Raw genomic sequence first — 13,349 nt, 5'->3', positions numbered from 1 at the left:
TCTATTTTCTTTTTTTAAAAATTTTTAATTTATTATTATTATTTTTTATAAACATATAATGTATTTTTATCCCCAGGGGTACAGGTCTGTGAATCACCAGGTTTACACACTTCACAGCAATCACCATAGCACATACCCTCCCCAATGTCCATAACCCCAGCCCCCTCTCCCAATCGCCCTCCCCTGCAACCCTCAGTTTGTTTTGTGAGATTAAGAGTCACTTATGGTTTGTCTCCCTCCCAATCCCATTTCGTTTCATTTATTCTTCTCCTACCCCCCTAACCCCCCATGTTGCATCTCCACTTCCTTATATCAGGGAGATCATGTGATAGTTGTCTTTCTCCGATTGACTTATTTCACTAAGCATGATACCCTCTAGTTCCATCCACGTCGTCGCAAATGTCAAGATTTCATTTCTTTTGATGGCTGCATAATATTCCATTGTGTATATATACCACATCTTCTTCATCTATTCATCTGTTGATGGACAACTAGGTTCTTTCCATAGTTTGGCTATTGTAGACATTGCTGCTATAAACATTCGGGTGCACGTGCCCTTTTGGATCACTATGTTTGTATCTTAGGGTAAATACCCAGTAGTGCAATTGCTGGGTCATAAGGTAGCTCTATTTTCAATTTTTTGAGGAACCTCCATGCTGTTTTCCAGAGTGGTTGCACCAGCTTGCATTCCCACCAGCAGTGTAGGAGGTTTCCTCTTTCTCCGCATCCTCACCAGCATCTGTCATTTCCTGACTTGTTAATTTTAGCCATTCTGACTGGTGTGAGGTGATATCTCATTGTGGTTTTGATTTGTATTTCCCTGATGCCGAGTGATGTGGAGCACTTTTTCATGTGTCTGTTGGCCATCTGGATGTCTTCTTTGCAGAAATGTCTGTTCATATCCTCTGCCCATTTCTTGATTGGGTTATTTGTTCTTTGGGTGTTGAGTTTGCTAAGTTCTTTATAGATTTTGGACACTAGCCCTTTATCTGATATGTCGTTTGCAAATATCTTCTCCCACTCTGTCAGTTGTCTTTTGGTTTTGTTAACTGTTTGCTTTGCTGTGCAAAAGCTTTTGATCTTGATGAAATCCCAATAGTTCATTTTTGCCCTTGCTTCCCTTGCCTTTGGCGAAGTTCCTAGGAAGAAGTTGCTGCGGCTGAGGTCAAAGAGGTTGCTGTCTGTGTTCTCCTCAAGGATTTTGATGGATTCCTTTCTCACACTGAGGTCCTTCATCCATTTTGAGTCTATTTTCATGTGTGGTGTAAGGAAATGGTCCACTTTCATTTTTCTGCATGTGGCCGTCCAATTTTCCCAACACCATTTATGGAAGAGGCTGTCTTTTTTCCATTGGACATTCTTTCCTGCTTTATCGAAGATTAGTTGACCATAGAGTTGAGGGTCTATTTCTGGGCTCTCTATTCTGTTCCATTGATCTATGTGTCTGTTTTTGTGCCAGTACCATGCTGTCTTGATGATGACAGCTTTGTAATAGAGCTTGAAGTCTGGAATTGTGATGCCACCAACTTTGGCTTTCTTTTTCAATATTCCTTTCGCTATTCGAGGTCTTTTCTGGTTCCATATAAATTTTAGGATTATTTGTTCCATTTCTTTGAAAAAACTGGGTGGGATTTTGATAGGGATTGCATTAAATGTGTAGACTGCTTTAGGTAGCATAGAAATTTTCACAATATTTGTTCTTGCAATCCATGAGCATGGAACATTTTTCCATTTCTTTGTGTCTTCCTCAATTTCTTTCATGAGTACTTTATAGTTTTCTGAGTATAAACTCTTAGCCTCATTGGTTAAGTTTATTCTTAGGTATCTTATAGTTTTGGGTGCAATTGTAAATGGGATTGACTCCTTAATTTCTCTTTCTTCTGTCTTGTTGTTGGTGTAGAGAAATGCAACTGATTTCTGTACATTGATTTTATATCCTGACACTTTACTGAATTCCTGTATAAGTTCTAGCAGTTTTGGAGTGGAGCCTTTTGGGTTTTCCACATATAGTATCATATCATCTGCAAAGAGTGATAGTTTGACTTCTTCTTTGCCAATTTGGATGCTTTTAATTTCTTTTTGTTGTCTGATTGCTGAGGCTAGGACTTCTAGTACTATGTTGAACAGCAGTGGTGATAACGGACATCCCTGCCGTGTTCCTGACCTTAGCGGAAAAGCTTTCAGTTTTTCTCCACTGAGAATGATATTTGCGGTGGGTTTTTCATAGATGGCTTTGATAATATTGAGGTATGTGCCTTCTATCCCTACACTTTGAAAAGTTTTAATCAGGAAGGGATGCTGCACTTTGTCAAATGCTTTTTCAGCATCTATTGAGAGTATCATATGGTTCTTACTCTTTCTTTTATTAATGTATTGTATCACATTGATGGATTTGCGGATGTTGAACCAACCTTGCAGCCCTGGAATAAATCCCACTTGGTCGTGGTGAATAATCCTTTTAATGTACTGTTGGATCCTATTGGCCAGTATTTTAGTGAGAATTTTCGCATCTGTGTTCATCAGGGATACGGGTCTATTAATTCTCTTTTTTGGTGGGATCCTTGTCTAGTTTTGGGATCAAGGTGATGCTGACCTCATAGAATGAGTTTGGAAGTTTTCCTTCCATTTCTATTTTTTGGAACAGTTTCAGGAGAATAGGAATTAGTTCTTTTTTAAATGTTTGGTAGAAGTCCCCTGGGAAGCCATCTGGCCCTGGGCTTTTGTTTGTTTGGAGATTTTTGATGACTGTTTCAATCTCCTTACTGGTTACGGGTCTGCTCAGGTTTTCTATTTCTTCCTCGTTCAGTTGTGGTAGTTTATATGTCTCTAGAAATGTATCCATTTCTTCCAGATTGTCAAATTTGTTGGCATAGAGTTGCTCGTAGTATGCTCTTATAATTGTTTGTATTTTTTTGGTGTTAGTTGTGATCTCTCCTCTTTCATTCATGATTTTATTTATTTGGATCCTTTCTCTTTTCTTTTTGATAAGTCTGGCCAGGGGTTTATCAATCTTATTAATTCTTTCAAAGAACCAGCTCCTAGTTTCATTGATTTGTTCTATTGTTTTTTTGGTTTCTATTTCATTGATTTCTGCTCTGATCTTTATGATTTCTCTTCTCCTGCTGGGTTTAGGCTTTCTTTCTTGTTCTTTCTCCAGCTCCTTTAGGTGTAGGGTTAGGTTGTGTATTTGAGACCTTTCTTCTTTCTTGAAAAAGGCTTACACCGCTTTATATTTTCCTCTCAGGACTGCCTTTGTTGTGTCCCACAGATTTTGAACTGTTGTGTTTTCATTATCATTTGTTTCCATGAATTTTTTCAATTCTTCTTTAATTTCCTGGTTGACCCATTCATTTTTTAGAAGGATGCTGTTTAGTCTCCACGTATTTGGGTTCTTTCCAAATTTCCTCTTGTGACTGAGTTCTAGCTTCAGAGCATTGTGGTCTATAAATATGCAGGGAATGATCCCAATCTTTTGATACAGGTTGAGACCTGATTTATGACCCAGGATGTGATCTATTCTGGAGAATGGTCCATGTGCACTAGAGAAGAATGTGTATTCTGTTGCTTTGGGATGAAATGTTCTGGATATATTTGTGATGTCCATCTGGTCCAGTGTGTCATTTAAAGCCTTTATTTCCTTGTTGATCTTTTGCTTAGATGATCTGTCCATTTCAGTGAGGGGGAGTGTTAAAGTCCCCTACTATTATTGTACTATCATTGATGTGTTTCTTTGATTTTGTTATTAATTGGTTTATATAGTTGGCTGCTCCCACGTTAGGGACATAGATATTTAAAATTGTTAGATCTTCTTGTTGGACAGACCCTTTGAGTATGATATAGTGTCCTTCCTCATCTCTTATTATAGTCTTTCGCTTAAAATATAATTGATCTGATATAAAGGATTGCCACTGCAGCTTTCTTTTGATGTCCATTAGCATAGTAAATTGTTTTCTACCCCCCTCACTTTAAATCTGGAGGTGTCTTCGGGTCTAAAATGAGTTTCTTGTAGGCAGCATATTGATGGGTTTTGTTTTTTTATCCATTCTGATACCCTGTGTCTTTTGGTTGGGGCATTTAGCTCATTAACATTCAGGGTAACTATTGAGAGATACGAATTTAGTGCCATTGTATTGCCTGTAAGGTGACTGTTACTGTGTATTGTCTCTGTTCCTTTCTGATCTACTACTTTTAGGGTCTCTCTTTGCTTAGAGGACCCCTTTCAATATTTCCTGTAGAGCTGGTTTGGTGTTTGCAAATTCTTTCAGTTTTTATTTGTCCTGGAACTTTTTTAATCTCTCCTTCTATTTTCAATGATATTCTAGCTGGATATAGTATTATTGGCTGGATGTTTTTCTCGTTTAGTGCTCTGAATATATCATGCCAGTTCTTTCTGGCCTGCCAGGCCTCTGTGGATTAGTCTGCTGCCAATCTAATATTTTTACCATTGTATGTTACAGACTTCTTTTCCCGGGCTGCTTTCAGGATTTTCTCTTTGTCACTAAGACTTGTAAATTTTACTATTAGATGACAGGGTGTGGACCTATTCTTGTTGATTTTGAGGGGGGTTCTCTGCACCTCCTGGATTTTAATGCTTGTTCCCTTTGCCATATTAGGGAAATTCTCTCCAATAATTGTCTCCAATATTCCTTCTGCTCCCCTCTCTCTTTCTTCTTCTTCTGGAATCCCAATTATTCTAATGTTGTTTTGTCTTATGGTGTCACTTGTTCTTGAATTCTCTCCTCGTGGTCCAGTAGCTGTTTGTCTCTCTTTTGCTCAGCTTCTTTATTCTCTGTCATTTGGTCTTCTATGTCACTAATTCTTTCTTCTGCCTCATTTATCCTAGCAGTAAGAGCCTCCATTTTTTATTGCACCTCATTAATAGCTTTTTTGATTTCAACTTGGTTAGATCTTAGTTCTTTTATTTCTCCAGAAAGGGCTTTTATCTCTCCAGAGAGGGTTTCTCTAATATCTTCCATGCCTTTTTCGAGCCTGGCTAGAACCTTGAGAATTGTCATTCTGAACTCTAGATCTGTCATATTACCAATGTCTGTATTGATTAGGTCCCTAGCCTTTGGTACTGCCTCTTGTTCTTTTTTTTTGTGGTGAGTTTTTCTGTGTTGTCATTTTGTCCAGATCAGAGTATATGAAGGAGCAAATAAAATATTAAAGGGTGGCAAAGACCCCAGGAAAATGTGCTTTAACCAAATCAGAAAGACCTCAAACCGTGGGGGAGAGAAAGGGGATTAAAAGAAGTTCAGAAAAAAAAAATTAAAAGAAGAAAACAAATAAAGAAAAAATATAAAAAAGAAATATATATATATATATATATATATAAGACAAACTAATTAAAAAACATTAAAAAAGAAAAGGGTAAAAGTTAAAAAAATTTAGCAGAAGAAAAAAATTAAATTAAAAAAAATTAAATTAACTGCAAGACTAAAGATTCATGGGGAGAAAGCCATGAGTTCCGTGCTTTGCTTTCTCTTCCTCTGGAATTCTGCTGCTGTCCTTGGTAGGTGAACTTGGTCTTGGCTGGATTTCTTGTTGATCTTCTGGGGGAGGGGCCTATTGTAGTGATTCTCAAGTGTCTTTGCCTCAGGTGGAATTGCACTGCCCTTACCAGGGGCCGGGCTAAGTAATCTGCTCGGGTTTCTTTCGGGAGCTTTTGTCCCCTGAATGCTTTTCGTAGAGTTCCAGAGGACAGAAATGAAAATGGTGGCCTCCCAGTCTCTGGCCCGGAGGAGCCGAGAGCTTGGGGCCCCACTCCTCAGTGCGCCCTCAGAGAAAAGAGCCCAATCACTCCTGTCTCCCTGGCCTCTGGCCGTGCTCCGAGCTCACCCAGGCTGTGACCAGTTCAAGGTAACCCCGAGCTGAGAGCTCACTCCTCGGCTCTGTCTCTGTAGCCGGCTTCCCCGGTCTAATACCTGCGAGCTCTGTGACATTCAGACACCCCCGATCTTTCTGTGACCCCGCGGGACCTGGGTCCACGCTGACCCCGCATGGGCTTCACCCCAGTTTAGCCTCTGGAGCGATGTCCCTTAGTGGAGCAGACTTTTAAAAGTCCTGATTTTGTGCTCCGTTGCTCTGCTGCTTGCCAGGAGCCGGACCCTCCCCCTGCAGTCTGTCTTCCCATCGCTTTGGATTCACTTCCCCACCGGTCCTACCTTTCAGAAAGTGGTCGATTTTCTGTTTCTAGAATTGCTGTTCTTCTCTTCGATCTCCTGTTGGATTTGTAGGTGTTTGCAATGGTTTGATAAGTTATCTAGCTGATCTCCTGCTACCTGATGTAGTCTCAGCCTGCTACTTCTCCGCCATCTTGACTCCTCTCTCTGTCCTAAATAATTTTTGATATGTCTTTTTTAAGACCTTTAACAATTTTTTTTTACTTTAGATATGTTTTAATCATTTAAATGTCTTCATTTTTTTTAAGTTGTAAACAAGTTCATTCTTCCTCTGAAACAATGGAAAAATTCTCAGTAAACAGAAGCAAGGCTTCCCTATTAAGACTTCTGATCATGTTTGTCCACATACTTGTTTTCACGAAGAATTCTATCATAAGTTTTGGCTTAATTCAGTTCAGGCAGTTACCCAGGTTGTAAGACCAGATCTTCTTTATAGGAAGTTTAAAAGATTTCCTTGGTTGTCCTAATTTCATGAGAAGTGTTCTAATTTTCTGCTTAAAACTCAGCTGGGTTTCACTCTAGGGTATTTTAGAATATGTAAGACTGCTCAAAGAAACTGATTTATCTTCTCTGCTTACACCATTTCCCAGTATACCACATTTGTCTTTTTAAAGGTCAGGCACGATGGAAACAGGCAATGTTTCTCACTTACCTTGTTTTCTTACTTGTTGGATTTTCATGTCTGAGTTCTTTGGAAAATGTTAATGTGAATTTCTATAAATGCAACTGTTCAACTGCACAGAGTACGAGTTATAAAGTGTTCTAGGATTTGGAATAAAAAGTACTCATTGTGTCCAAGATATTATTCATATTAGTTGTATCAGCAAGAGCAATCTCTTTTCTAATTAGCAACTTCTACCAATGTCTCAGAAATTGCCTTAATTCTAAGGTCAAATATGGTGGATTATAATTTGCTGGTACCTCCCTGGTCTCTTTTCAAAAAAATTAAATTTGTATCTCTCTAATATCTTTGTATTTTTTTCCTCTCTCAAGAGTGCTATTACAAATCTCCATTATTGGAGTGGTGATCTCTGTGAAGTAGCAGCATGAATGACCAGCTGTGATTAGACCAGCCAAACTTTGGGGGGAAAGTTGCCACTTTCATTTAATTAAGAGAGGGAGAATATTTCTTTTTTGTTTAACTTTTCATAATAACTGTGAAAGTATAGTGGTTAATGAACGTGCATAATTGCTAACAATAATTATTTTGAAACCTTAGTTTGGGGACTAGCTGAGTCTTATGAAAGGTGAACATGGGACAGCTGAGAGTGTTTGAGTGGGGTCTGCGTGATGAAAAGAGCTGGGACCAACCACCACAGAGAAACTCATGTCAGCTCGATTAGGCAACATTCTGATTGTTTTTCAGGATATATAATACATTCAGAGAGAAAATAAAAATGAGAAAGATAATATTGGATTTCTGACATTGCAGTGGTGGTTTATGAGATCTACATGTACACGGGCAGGAAGCCAGGTGCAGAGACGGATTCTAATGTGGTTATCAACCTCATTGGCACCAGAGGAGATTCAGGGAACCGAAGGCTTCATCAATCCCAAAATAACACAGTCAAGTTTCGGCGTGGACAGGTAATAGAAAGATCTCTATCGATTCTTACCTACCATCCGTCCCCTAATTTCTATAACTAAAAAGACACACAGAAAATTGCAGAGCTGCTCATTTGATACCAATTAGGAAGTATGGGGAGGTGTGGGAACTTCTCGGTGTGCATCTGGGGCTGAGAGGAGGTGGGCTTAACCAGGGACAGTAAAACCATGAGTAACTCCTAGTTTTTTCTATTAAAAAAAAAAAACACAAAACAAAAACAGAACAACCAAGATTATACTTCCAGCTAGGGCAGTCTGGCTTGTAACAAAGTGACTATCTTGCTGACAGCTAGAAACATTAGATAAATACCTTTTAAAATTGGTTTTAAAGGCATTGGACTGCTGCCAAGGGTCAGTTAGGCTGCCAGTCAGGGTGTGAGGGTCCAACAGCCGGGAGAGAAAGGAAGTGTGGAGGAGAAGCTGGTATTCGGCATCGCTTTCTACCATTTGTAAGCAGAAGCTTTGAAGCAGGAAGCCAATCAGGGAGTGGCCATGGGGAGCCCCAGATGCCACGCGGAGATTTGGAAGGTCTCAGAGGGTTGGGATTCAGTTTGCACCCAGCAGTAAAGAGGCCTTCACAAACTTCCACTTGCCAAGTGGCACCTTTATGTGAGTTCTCCCAAAGCAGAGCCTGAGACAGGTCCTGTGAGTGGTTGATGGAGAGGGGGGTGATCCTAAGAAGCATAGTGAAGGCATGAATGTAGAGGAAAGAAGGAAAGAGGAGGAACCAAGGTACATATGCAAGGTACATATGTCACATCTGTTGACAGCAAGGACCTCCAGGACCTCCTCTGGCAGGGGGCACCAATGACAGTGGTGACTAAAGCAGTTGAGCAGGAAGGAGCACAGTCCTGGGGCGGTGTACATACAGTCTGCCCTGAGGCTCCCTCCATCTGCAGGCCAAGTGGGCAGAAGGCACCAGATGGCCAAGGCAAGACCTCTACATGGAAAACAACAAAATATTATTGGGAAATTTTTAAAAAGTCATAAATCAATAGAGACACACTATGTTCCTGGATTGGAAGAGTCAATATAAATTCTCACTTTTCTCCTAATCTGCAGTTTCAGTGCAATAGCATTCAAAATCCCATATTTTTTAATGGAAATTAGCAACATAATTCTGAGATTTATGTGGAAGGGAAACAAGTCAAATACACCCCAAATAATCAGGAAGATTATTAAGAGAAAAACAAAGCTAGAGGGCTCACACTACCAGATATTGAGATTTATTGTAAAGTTAAAGTAATTAAGACGGCATTAATTGGTACAAGGCAAGACAAATAGAACAGAGAAACAGAATAGAGCCAGAAAAAGATCCATGTCTTGATGTGCAGCATCAGAGAAAGGCAGCAACTTGGACATCAATTATGATATCCAAGAAATTATGAGCCCCATTTCACAGTAAACCCCCAAATCAATTTCATACAAATTGAGTTCTCAATGGGAAAGGTAAAACAAACAAGTATTTGGAAGGGACTGTAAGAGAAAAACCTTTGTGATCTTGGGGGTGGGTTAGGATTTAAAAAAAAAATACTTTTAATGGTGGTAAAATATACATAATATGAACATTACCACTTTAACAATTTTTAAGTGTACAGTTCAGTGACATTGAGCACATTCATTCCCATTGTTGTGCAAACATCACTACCATCTGGCTCCAGAAGTTTTCGTCTTCCTGAGCTGAAGCTATACCCATTAAACAATACATCCCATTCTCAACCCAGGCCCAGGCAACCACCATTCTACTTTCTGTCTCTGTGACTTTGGCTTATTTATGAAACTTACCTAAGTGGAATCAGAGTATTTGTATTTCACTCAGCACAATGTCTTCAAAGTTCATCTGTGTTGTAGCATGTGTCAGAATTTCCTTTTTTTTAAAAGGGTGAATAATATTCCATTATGTGTATAGATAAGATTTCATTTATCCATTCATTAGTATGTGTGCTATTGGATTGCTTCCACATTTTGGTTATAGTAACATTATGGACAATTTTTATACATGTGTGTACACATATAGACTAAGATTTTAAAGACAAAACAAAGACAGCACTAAGAATGAAGGAGAAAAAGGATACATTTACACCCTTTTAATAAAGACTTCCCTTCCTTAAGGTACCTTGAAGAGAGTAAAAAGGCAAATCACTAAGTGGGAGAAGACATTTTAAAATATATCCTGGACTTGTTTCCAAACTATATACAGAACACCAACAGACCAACAAGAAAACAGTTAGTCCAATTTAAAACATGGCATGACACTTGACTATGTCCTTTCTAAAAAGAGAGTATCCAAATAGCCAATAAACATGAAAGGTGTACCCAACTTAGTTAGTAATCAGGAAAATACCATGAAAGCCATAATCAAGGGTCACTGTGCATAATCAGATGACTTAAACTTGAAAAGAATGACAATCCCAAATATTGAGTAGCTGTGGAGCACCTTCACCTCTCACACACTGAGCACACACAGTTTGAAGTGGTATAAGCATTTTAGAAAAGTAGACTATCTACTATCTACTAAAGCTCTATAACCCAGTAGTTCCCCATCAGAAATGTACATGAATATACACAAAAAGGCATGTCAAGAATGTTCCAAGCAGTGTTACTTGTAATACCCCTAATCTAGAAATAATTATTTTTCATAAGTAGTAGAATGGATAAGTAATATGGAATAATATTCACTAATGAAAATGAACAAAACATTGTTACATAAAGCAACATGGCTAAATTCCACAAAGATTGAGTAAAACAAGCCAGGCAGAAAGAACATACTGTATGATTCTATTTATGGTCCTAGACTTGGCAAACCTAATTAAGTCAGGATATTGGTTACCACTGGGGAAGTTATGACTGTAATGGGCCATGGAGGGGTCTTGGGGTGCTGTTCATGTGGTATCATTTGCATGGATGTTTGCATTGAGTGTGTTGTGTATTTTAATTTGTAGACTACATATCCAGTTAATAGTCTAAGATTTCATTTGTATATGCATGCACATGTAGCTACTGCAATGCACTGTTGATATAGAAACAAACTTACTGAGAGGCAGACACCAATGGTGTTCATGGTACATTTGGAGGCAGACTGCTGGGGGATGATTCCAGACTTTGTCCCTCACTAGACGTTAATCTTGGGAGAGTAATTGTCTTTGTCTCTCCAACTATAAAATAAGACAATGAGCAGTACGCACTTCATGGGTTGTTCTGAGGATGAAATATATGACAAACATTAGAAAAGTTTGTGTTATAGTGAGGGTGATATCAAGTATTATTATCAATACTACTGGCAGACTTAAATAGTATGAGTACATTTTTAAAATCTTTTTCAGATTTATTTAGACTGTATGATTAAGGAAGGCAAAAATTATATAACTTGCTTGTATTTGTCTCAGAAGGCATAGTGTAGGACTGCATATAAAATAGTAAGTGGAAATTTTTTATAGTATACTACTAATAATATAGCGATACATAGCAATATAGTGATGAACTGATATAGTACTATAATGTTATTTTTTTCCTAGAGAAAGGAAATATCCTAATGGTCATTCAGTTTATTTTTATTATCATATAGGTTGATATTTTTTCCATTGAGGCAGTGTCTCTGGGAAAACTGAAGAAAGTCCTGATTAGTCATGATGGGACAGGTCCAGGTAAGATGTGCTTTCTTGGTAAGAAATCTGTTTTAAAAATTTATTAAAAGTAGCATAAAAGGCAAGTGAAAGAAAAAGACAAATATACAGGTCATGTAAAGTTGAGATGAGAAAATAATTTTCTTTTTTTAAAGGTTTTATATTTGTTTGTTTGTTTGTTTGTTTGTTTATTTATCTATCTATTGCAGACAGAGCCAACAGGAGGAGGGGCAGAGGGAGAGGGGAGAGAGAATCTCAAGCAGACTCTCCTCTGAATGCAGAGCCCAGCACAGGGCTCCATCTCAAGACCCTGAAATCATAGTCTGAACTGAAATTAACAGTCAGACACTTAACTTACTGAGCCACTGAAAATCATTTTCTTTTAAGAAAGTATATAGTTAGGGGTGCCTGGGTGGCTCAGTGGGTTAAAGCCTCTGCCTTCAGTTCCGGTCATGATCTCAGGGTCCTGGGATGGAGCCCCACATCGGGCTCTCTGCTCAGCAGGGACCCTGCTTCCCTCTCTCCCTGCCTGCCTCTCTGCCTACTTGTGATCACTCTCTGTCAAAAATAAAATCTTAAAAAAAAAAAAGAAATTATATAGTTAGATGAAGTTTTGTCAGGTTAGGTTTATTATATGACTTTAAAAGTTCATTGCTTTGTTACTATGAATGAAATTTCCCAAGAAGACAAAAACTTTATTGTGTATGTGTGTGTGTGTGTGTGTGTGCCCACACAGAAAATTTCCAGAACTACTAGGCAGTGTTCAAAATTGCTTCTGTCATGTTTCCTGCAGATGTGTTTCTCCTCTGTCCCCTACCATACATTCTTCAGGAAACCAGCTACTTGAGCATAATTTTTGAGTCCTCCTATTCCTCCCTGCCTTCCACCCCCTCCACATCTATTAATCAAGCCCTGTCAAGTCTGCCTCATTAATACCTTCTTTGCTCCCTCCTGTAGAGCAGTTCAATTCAAACTTATGTGTTTGTCTCTAGAACCTATATTCTTTACTGCTAGAATGTAGCTACACATTACAACTTACATCATAGTGCTGAAACTATTTATTACATTTATTTCTATGCTCCTTTTTATCTTCTGCTTAATTTTGAGTTTTTGAAGTCTGGTATTATATTTTATTCATTTTTACTCTCTTTCCTAGTATAGTATTGAATAGTATGGGAGTTTAATTAGTGACCATTTATGGAACGAATGGATTTAAGTCAGTGAAATAATTTTGGATAAAATCCTTGAAAGAGAATGGGGAGAGCTTAAAATGGCCTTTGCAAGAAAGAAGCATTTATTCTGGGTGTGAACCAAAGAGAAAGGAAGAAGAAAAGGGAAAGTAGCAGTGTATGGAAGGAATGGACACGTGTAAAATGAGTTGAGGATCATATAGGGGAAATTATTAGAAAGAGACAGAAATGAGAAATTGAATAGAAAGACACAGTATGCTGCCTTCTCTATGTGGTGTTGCTGCAGAGGGGTATGACTTTTGCACTATTTTCATGATGGATGGAAACTGGCATCGTCCTGTCTTTATGCCAGGTCTCCGCTGCAAACAGTGTGGGGATTTGCAGAACAGCCGGGGAGAGGTGAGACTGGAGACTGGGGCGTGGGTCAGAACAGAGCAGTTAGCAGAAATCCCTGGCTTCATCAGGCTGTCGTTTCAGAAAATTATTTTGAGACTCCTCTTGGAGATGAGTGAAGGAAGCCCTGAATTACTGAAAGGGCCAATGTGGAGGGACTGTAGAAAGAGGAGTCACAGCACATCAATCACAGGGGGCGATTTCTGATGAAAGGAGGCTGAGTTAGGGAATTACATGAAGGGGCAAACCACATATATGAAGACTGCTCTGTCATTACCAAGGCTGGTTGATACAAAGAATAAAAATGACAGAAGGAAAAAGGAAACAAACATTGTGATTTTAAATATGCTGAAGGA

The sequence above is a fragment of the Martes martes genome (genome assembly GCF_963455335.1).
Source record: "Martes martes genome assembly, chromosome: 4".
Classification (NCBI taxonomy): domain Eukaryota; kingdom Metazoa; phylum Chordata; class Mammalia; order Carnivora; family Mustelidae; genus Martes; species Martes martes.
The sequence above is the reverse complement of the archived record's forward strand: the minus strand, read 5'-3'. Positions refer to the sequence as shown.